The 8,882-nt window shown below is 50.0% G+C and overlaps 1 pseudogene; it reads left to right on the top strand.

The window, feature by feature from the left end:
- The first annotated feature begins 1,520 nt into the window (after nt 1-1,520).
- On the top strand, nt 1,521-1,727 carry LOC142274703 (U2 spliceosomal RNA; annotated as a pseudogene).
- Nucleotides 1,728-8,882: the final 7,155 nt, after the last annotated feature.

Below are 8,882 nucleotides of genomic sequence, written 5' to 3'. Positions count from 1 at the left end.
TTCTTCTTTAACAGGACCAACGGAGCTGCCCAGAGGCTACAACTGTCACGGATAACCCCAGCCTCCTTCATGTTGCTCAACATGTCCTTGGTACATTGGTAATGTGCAGGTAGTTTTGGCTTATATCTCTCTTTGATGGGTGGGTGTGCACTTGTGGGGATGTAGTGTTTGACCCCTTTTATTCTTCAAAAGTCTAGCGGATGTTTGCTGAAGACTTGCTCGTATTCTTGCACTAGCCTGTAGATCCCCTTCTTGTGATGTGAAGGTGTGGAGTCAGTGCCTACGTGTAATTCCTTACACCACTCCTCTGGCTGACTTGGTGAGCTGTCACTGAATGGGTGGGCTGAAGCAATGGTGGATGCTGCTGTTTGGATAGCATGTGTATCTACTGAGAACAGCTTATCAATGGTGGCAAATCGGAGCAGCTTAATCTCTTGCTCTCCGCAGTTCAACACTCTCATGGGCACTCTTCCCTTCCTTATTAATGAATAAAACTATGATGTAAATAGCATATAGATACCCCACAAATGCAGATAAAAGTAGGTTATGGGAAAAGGGGGAAGAGAGAAACAGGAAAATAGTGGAATAAAGTATACCTTCCAGGTGGGAGAGGAAATGGCAGCACAGCCAGTGGAGGTGAAGCAAGGGGAGCCTGCAACTAAAGAGTTGAGAGCGTTATCACATGGTGACTGAGCCTGATTGTAACGGGAGCATAGAGGTGCCGATCCTGTCTTACCTGCGTTGGTGTAGAAGTGGGTGTCCTGTGGTGGAGTCAGCTATGTGCAGTGGTGGCCGTGGGTTCTTTTATGTGCGACCGTAGTAATAGCTGCGCCCACTTCCTGTATGGGAGTGGAATGCAGTGAGGGTAATGGAACGCACGCCTGCGCATTTGTGTTTAACGTCGCGCATGTGCAGAACGGAGAAAAGGCTGCGCTCACTTCCTAATGAAAGGGAGTGAGACGCATCTGGGAAGGGAAGGGAAAAGATTAGGGTTTGGGGATGATGAAAGGGCTTTCTACGGGCAAGGATGGCAAAGGGTGGCAGTGACGGAAAGTCAGGCAGCCTGTCCTGTCCTGTCCTGTCCGTCCGTCTTTTTGTATCATGAATTGGAAAGACTGCAAGGGGGAGGGGAGGTGCTTGTGTCCAAAAGGAGGAGTTATTCAGATTCATTGCAGTGGGCGGCGGCTGCAAAAAGCACCATTCTTCTTGTTTTTGCTCTGCAAAACAGCCTTTTCAAGGGTTGGCTTGGGTGACAAAATGTCTTCTGTAGGCGTGGGTTTGTCTCCCTCTCCCTAAGATGTGTCCGGTATAGGCCAGGGTGCCACTCAAGGCCGTAACCAATTCGGGTTATAGCTTCTCGGCCTTTTGGCTAAGATCAAGTGTAGTTTCGGAGGACGCTACCTTGGTCGGTACTGGAAGGTGCCTGGGATTGCACGTCTGCCGGCCTTGAGGAAGTGTGTGCGCCTTCTGGTGACACATAGCCCTCTTGTGCCTGGACGGTTCCCAGGCAACGGGAGGCGATCACCTTTGTTATTTTGAAGTCCTACTGATAAACAGAAAAAAAAAAAAATTAAATCTGTTCTTATCAGTTTAATATCTGATACGTCCCCTCTCTGGGGACCATATATTAAATGGATTTTTAGAACAAGGAGATGGAAAAAATCTTGCTCTGTCCACTGCACGCATTGACCTGGTATTGCAGTACCTCCAGGACCGGTGCACCCCTTCTTAACCCAGTTTCCAAAAGCAGAACTCAATTCACCTGATTCAAATGAGCCCCATTAGTGAATTGAAAGAAAGCAAAAACTTTATATGCACCTCAATTTGGCCAATTCACTTTTCACACTTTCACCCTTTTTTTTATCTTTCACACCTTTTACTTGCTTTATTGATGCAAAAAGCTGTGCCAAATAGCAAACTCATCTCCACTCAACTTGACCAACTCTGCTATGTCCCGTGCAGTATCTTATTCTCAGTCTTATCTAGATCATTTGCAATTGAATAGAATAGATCCCTTTTAACTGCTTATGACTGTGTAAAATATGTAGTTTTACTGGGCTGGGATGAGAGAATCCATTGAAGCATGCTGTAGGGATTGTGGTTCCTGTGTGCTAAGAAGAGAGGCTGGCACCAGCCAGAAAGCCCCATTGCAGCCAATAATCACTTAATAACTTTTTCAACTTGTCATCATATGGGAGGCCTTCCATTCCTTGTAGTAGTCTAGTTGCCCACCTTTTAACTGACTCTAACTTCTGAATGTCCTTATTAAAATGTGGAGCCCAAAACTGGTTCCCATATTCCAGATGTAGCCTTACAAGTGATTTATAGAGGTGTAACAATACGTTGGGATCACGGGATCTAATCTCCCTTTTTATACACCCTAAAATCTTGTCCCAAGCAGCATTCCATCAGCCTCTGGAAGGTTCCTGGCGCATTGCACAGCTCGAAGGGCATGCTTTTGAACTCGCAGAGACCCATAGGGGTGGCGAAGGCGGTCTTCTCCCGGTCTGCCTCAGCAACGGACACTTGCCAATAGTGACTAGTGAGATCAAGGGTAGAAAAATAATTTGCAGTTCTCAATGCAGCTAGCGATTCCTCTATACGGGGAGTGGTGCCGTCCTTCTTTTTTAACAGGATCAACAGAGCTGCCCAAAGGCTACAACTGTCACGGATAACCCCAGCCGCCTTCATGTTGCTCAACATGTCCTTGGTACACTGGCAATGTGAAGGTGGTATTGGCTTATAGCTCTCTTTGATGGGTGGGTGTGCACCTGTGGGGATGTGGTGTTGGACCCCTTTTATTCCCCCAAAATCTAGCGGGCTTCCCACCGGTAACCCGCTCCCCAGCTTGGATGGATGCTGAGGGAGCCCCTTTTGCCCGCAGGCTCTGGCCCTGGGAACTGTAGCCTTGGCGGTGACTGTGCTTCCCTCTACGGTGTGAGCTGTTGCCTTCAATCGGGTCTTGACTGCTGGGAAACCCTGGAGGTTCCTGTCGCTAACGGATTTGACCGGTTTTACGGCGACTCCTAGCCTGGTCGGGGTCCGTAGGCCCTGCCGGATGGTGCTGGCTTCTCTTCACTCCCCGATCTGGTACCGGCGGGCCACCGCCCATCCCCGGTCCGTACGGTTCACTCCAATCAGCCTCTCCTGCAGAAGGTCACCACCATCTGCCAACCTTGCTGAGTGCCCGGGCCACACACCCGGACACGGTCAGTCTCCTTTCCTCTTCACTTCTCTAACTCCAAAACTGATCTCTAATCTGACTCCTTTTCCCGCCTCCAGGACTGTGAACTCCTCGGTGGGTGGGATCAACCGCCTGGCCCACCCCCTGGTGTGGACATCAGCCCCTGGAGGAAGGCAACTAGGATTTGTGTTTAGCTTCGGTGTGCCTAGCCGGAGTGTAGAGCGTGTTGGTGTAGTACCTGTGACGACCTGGCTTGTCCAGGGCGCCACATTCCCCTATAGTAAAATGCAGACCGTCCGCGGGCTGCCCGTCCATCAGCGGTTTTATTTTCACAACTGAAAAAGAATAAAACGGTAAAACATGTAAAAGCATCATAAACATTTTACAACGGTACAGCTTCCGCTCTTCTCCCACCCAAACAACCTGGCCCTGATGCTGCCCCTAAGAAGCGGGCAGCACCCCTTGACCCCAGTCCAGCACCAAGTTGCCCGAGCGGGTTCTGTCTCTTTCAGGGGGCCCACGTCCAAGGGGACCCCTGAACCCCCGGAGGATCGCCACCGGTTACGGTAGTGGCGGGCCTAGGCCATCCCTTTCCTCCAGGCCCATCCTCCCAAATCAGCCTCTCCGGAGGCGGTAACGGTGTCAAGCCAACAAACATTTTTATTTACATTGCACTAAGTTTGTGGTTGCCCTGCAAGTTCTCGGGCTTGTCCGTAAGCAGTTCCTTACGCAATGGTTGCACAGTCCCTACGGGGACAACAGTTGCCGGCAACGGCCGGTTTAATCACGGTTCAATCAGGTAAACTTCTTTGGTTGATCATCTTTACTTATCATTTAAAACTTTCAAACTGGTACACTCAACACATAAAGCCCCCCCTTTTAAAGAGTAGTTTCCCTGTACCTAAGTGGGGGTCTACCTAGGTTGGGGCGAGTGGACCTTCGGGGTCCGGTGTCAGTGGTGACAGGCAGTGGGGCAGAGGGAACAGTCAGTTCCTCCTCCCTGCTATCATGTGGGGCAGGCGGAGGCGTAGGGGAGCTGGGTACAGGTACATCCCTGGGCACTGGCTCGCGGTTAACCGTTTCCATCATTTCTTCATCCACGGGTTGTGGGAACAGTATCACTGGAAGGATCACCGCACCGTTCTGTGTAGGCCAGTCTGCTGGAAAATCACCCATCATGGTGTGGATTACCTCTTTTTCCTTCTCCACTGGACTGGGAACTGGAGCCTCATCCGCTACTCTCAATGCTGGTGGGCACTTCTTCAGGTGGTCTCGGGAAACCGTGGCCAAAGTCCCCCCCTGGTCACGGCTGATCTGGTAGGCCTTCCCATTCTCCCATCCTGTGGGCTGGACTACATACGGGGTTTTTTCCCATTGATCATCCAGCTTGTGGGCCCTTCTTTTCCGCTTCAGCACTACATCCCCAGGTTGGAAGGAACCGGCAGGCGCCTTCTTGTTGAAGCACTGCTCCTGTTGTCCCCGACTCTGGCACAAGTTCTTTTCAACATACTCCTGGACCTGTCGGTACTGTGTCCTCCGCCGAGTGTCCCATTCAGCTGTCGACAGGAGTGCTTCTGAAGCTTCCGTTCTTGCCACAGACGTTGGGCTTCGGCAGGGGCAGCAGGGTCTATCCCAGCAGAACCCTGTTCCACTAGAGTCTTGACCAGGCGGACAGCAGGTGCCTGGTCCTGAGCTTCCTGCCAGTCCTGTCGGGGCAGCGGATCCAGGTTCACCCGTTGTTGGTAGACGTGCACCTTCTCAGTGAATGGCCGGTGAAATGCAGGCAACTCGATCTCTTCGAGGTCATCATCCTCTGGCCCCTCTTCCGACAGGTGGGGCATCCGGGAGAGTGCATTGGCATTGACGTTGGTACGGCCGGCCCGGTACTTGATGGTGAAATCGTAGTTGGCTAACCTGGTCACCCATCGCTGCTCCAACGCGCCCAGCTTGGCCGTATCTAGATGGGTCAGCAGGTTATTGTCTGTGTACGCGGTGAACTTGGCTGCTGCCAGGTAATGGCGGAACCGCTCGGTGATAGCCCACACCAGTGCCAAGAGCTCAAGCTTGAAGGAGATGTAGTTCTCAGGGTTCCTCTCAGTCGGTCGGAGTTTTCGGCTAGCATAAGCTATTACCTTTTCCCTTCTGTCTTGGACCTGGGATAGAACAGCCCCCAAGCCCACATTGCTGGCGTCGGTGTAGAGGATGAATGGGCGGCTGTAGTCAGGGTACGCTAGGATTTCCTCTCCGGTCAGGGCTGTTCTCAGCTGGCGGAAGGATTCCTCATGCTTTTCTTCCCACACCAATGGGGCTACTAGGGATCTACCACCCTTGGTCTGTCCTACGAGGAGGTCTTGCATGGGGGCAGCCATCTTTGTGTACCCCTTAATGAAGCGACGGTAATATCCCACCAGGCCCAGAAACTGCCTCACTTCCCTCACTGTGGTCGGTCTCGGCCAGTCTTGGATGGCGGTGATCTTCTCGGGGTTGGGGGCGACACCTTCCGCACCAACCACATGTCCTAGGTACTGCACTCTGGGTTTCAGCAGATGACACTTTGAGGGCTTCAACTTCATCCCATACTTGGCAAGGGACGCGAACACCTCGGCTAGGTGCTCCAGGTGGGCTTCATACGTCTGTGAGTACACAATCACATCATCCAAGTACAGCAAAACGGTCCCATAGGCAGTCTTCTCTCGGTCTTCCGGTGCCACGGCCACCTGCCAGTACCCGCTGGTGAGGTCAAGGGTGGAGAAGTAGTTAGCGGTTCTCAGCGAGGCCAGGGACTCTTTGATGCGGGGCAGAGGGTAAGCATCCTTATGCGTTATCTGGTTAATCTTCCGGTAATCCACACACATCCGCATGGTGCCATCCTTCTTCTTAACCAGCACCAACGGAGCGGCCCAGGGACTACAGCTGTCCCTAATAACCCCTGCCTCCTTCATGTTCCTCAACATGTCTTTGGCGCATTGGTAGTGCGCAGGGGGAATAGGCCTGTATCTCTCTTTAATAGGGGAGTGTGTACCGGTAGGGATGTGGTGTTGAACCCCTTTAATCTGCCCAAAATCTAGAGGGTGCTTGCTAAAAACCCGCTCATACTCCTGTACCACCCGGTATACCCCTTCCTTGTGGTGTATGGGGGTATCATCAGTGCCGACATGTAGCTCTCGATACCACTCGCCTAACTCCCCCAGGGATGAGTGGGAACCGGCAGCAGGCGGTGTGACCGGGGGAACGGCTTCATGGATCGTGTGGGGATCTAGAGTGAGCAATTTGGCAAGGGTAGCGTACCGGGTGGTGCATGAATGCACACATATTGGTTTTATAATCTTATTGTATTACTTTATATTCTTATTTCACTTGTGCATATCTCCACCATAATCCTGGCTAAGAAATATAGCTTTTTTTGGGGTACACAGGTAGTAAGGTCTTCTTTCTATTTCTTTAGGGGTGATATAGCCTGGTGGAACTCTAGACCTCTAACATTATATATGCACCCTTTTTCTTTATGGTTCTTGGACACCTTATAACATTCTTCCATACATATATATCTTTCTCATAAATTATAAATAATTAGGCATTTTTATATATTTTATTTACATTTTCATAAATAACTTTTTACAAAGCATGGGGGACATTCTCACATACATATAATTTTCATGTACGCATTCTGAAAATTTACGCATAAACCGTACACACTCCTTTTTGTAACAATTTCTATAACTCATTCGCTGAACTCTCATCCCGGATATTCATTCTTACACCGAATTTCCTGTTATAACACAACATTCATGATTTTTATTCAATTTATTTTTATTTTTTAGGTTTATTAGTAGTGATGAGCGAGTACTAAAAAGCTCGGGTGCTCGAAGCTCGGGCCGAGCCTCCCAAGATACTCGTGTACTCGGCCCGAGCACCGAGCCCAATGTTATCCTATGGGAGACCCGAGTATTTTTGTGAAATGACCACCGGCAGCATGTAGAAACCCTAAAAATGGCACAAAAGTCTCCGAAGAGTGCTCAAATGACATGGCAACAGCATGGGGAAGACCCCTTGAAGCATTTATCACTCAAAAGTCACAGCTGTGAATAATTTTGTCCGCGTTTTACGCCATTTTTACGGACTCACCAGAAAACCTTCCAAAATGACACCAAAATGATTTTTCATAGCGGAAATGTTAAGGGCACATACCCAATAGTGAGATAGAGCTAATGTATGTTACTTTTTGAGATCAATACATGAAAGATTTTACGTAAAACATTGTGTGGCACTCCGATGTCCCTGAGAAGAGACGTACATAAAGGCCTCTGAGTCTAATGTGCCCATTTTGAGGAACTGAGTCTTTGTAGTATTTTCCTTTGCCAGGGCAGTCCAAAATTGTGAGGTTCACCAATGCCCCTGCATACAGACGTGCATGATGGCCTGTAAACCTGAAGTGCCCATTGTAAGGAAGTGGGTCTATTGTAGTATAGCCCTTAGGCAGGGCAGCCAAAAATTGGGAGGCTCCACGTTGTCCCTGGATAGAGACGTGCATGAGGGCCTCAAAACATTAAGTGTCCAGTGTCAGGAAGTGGGTGTATTATAGTATAGCCCTTAGGCAGGGCAGCCAAAAATTGGGAGGCTCCACGTTGTCCCTGGATAGAGACGTGCATGAGGGCCTGTAAACCTGAAGTGCCCATTGGAAGGAAGTGGGTCTTTTGTAGTATAGCCCTTTGGCAGGGCAGCCAAAAATTGGGAGGCTCCACGTTGTCCCTGGATAGAGACGTGCATGAGGGCCTGTAAACCTGAAGTGCCCATTGGAAGGAAGTGGGTCTTTTGTAGTATAGCCCTTTGGCAGGGCAGCCAATAATTGGGAGGCTCCACGTTGTCCCTGGATAGAGACATGCATGAGGGCCTCAAAACATTAAGTGTCCATTGTCAGGAAGTGGGTGTATTATAGTATAGCCCTTAGGCAGGGCAGCCAAAAATTGGGAGGCTCCACGTTGTCCCTGGATAGAGACGTGCATGAGGGCCTGTAAACCTGAAGTGCCCATTGGAAGGAAGTGGGTCTTTTGTAGTATAGCCCTTTGGCAGGGCAGCCAAAAATTGGGAGGCTCCACGTTGTCCCTGGATAGAGACGTGCATGAGGGCCTCAAAACATTAAGTGTCCATTGTCAGGAAGTGGGTGTATTATAGTATAGCCCTTTGGCAGGGCAGCCAAAAATTGGGAGGCTCCACGTTGTCCCTGGATAGAGACGTGCATGAGGGCCTCAAAACATTAAGTGTCCATTGTCAGGAAGTGGGTGTATTATAGTATAGCCCTTAGGCAGGGCAGCCAAAAATTGGGAGGCTCCACGTTGTCCCTGGATAGAGACGTGCATGAGGGCCTCAAAACATTAAGTGTCCATTGTCAGGAAGTGGGTCTTTTGTAGTATAGCCCTTTGGCAGGGCAGCCAAAAATTGGGAGGCTCCACGTTGTCCCTGGATAGAGACGTGCATGAGGGCCTCAAAACATTAAGTGTCCATTGTCAGGAAGTGGGTGTATTATAGTATAGCCCTTAGGCAGGGCAGCCAAAAATTGGGAGGCTCCACGTTGTCCCTGGATAGAGACGTGCATGAGGGCCTCAAAACATTAAGTGTCCATTGTCAGGAAGTGGGTCTTTTGTAGTATAGCCCTTTGGCAGGGCAGCCAAAAATTGGGAGGCTCCACGTTGTCCCTGGA

Source organism: Anomaloglossus baeobatrachus, unplaced genomic scaffold, assembly GCF_048569485.1.
Source record: "Anomaloglossus baeobatrachus isolate aAnoBae1 unplaced genomic scaffold, aAnoBae1.hap1 Scaffold_379, whole genome shotgun sequence".
In the NCBI taxonomy this organism is placed as follows: domain Eukaryota; kingdom Metazoa; phylum Chordata; class Amphibia; order Anura; family Aromobatidae; genus Anomaloglossus; species Anomaloglossus baeobatrachus.
This window is presented reverse-complemented; position numbering and strand designations above follow the sequence as displayed.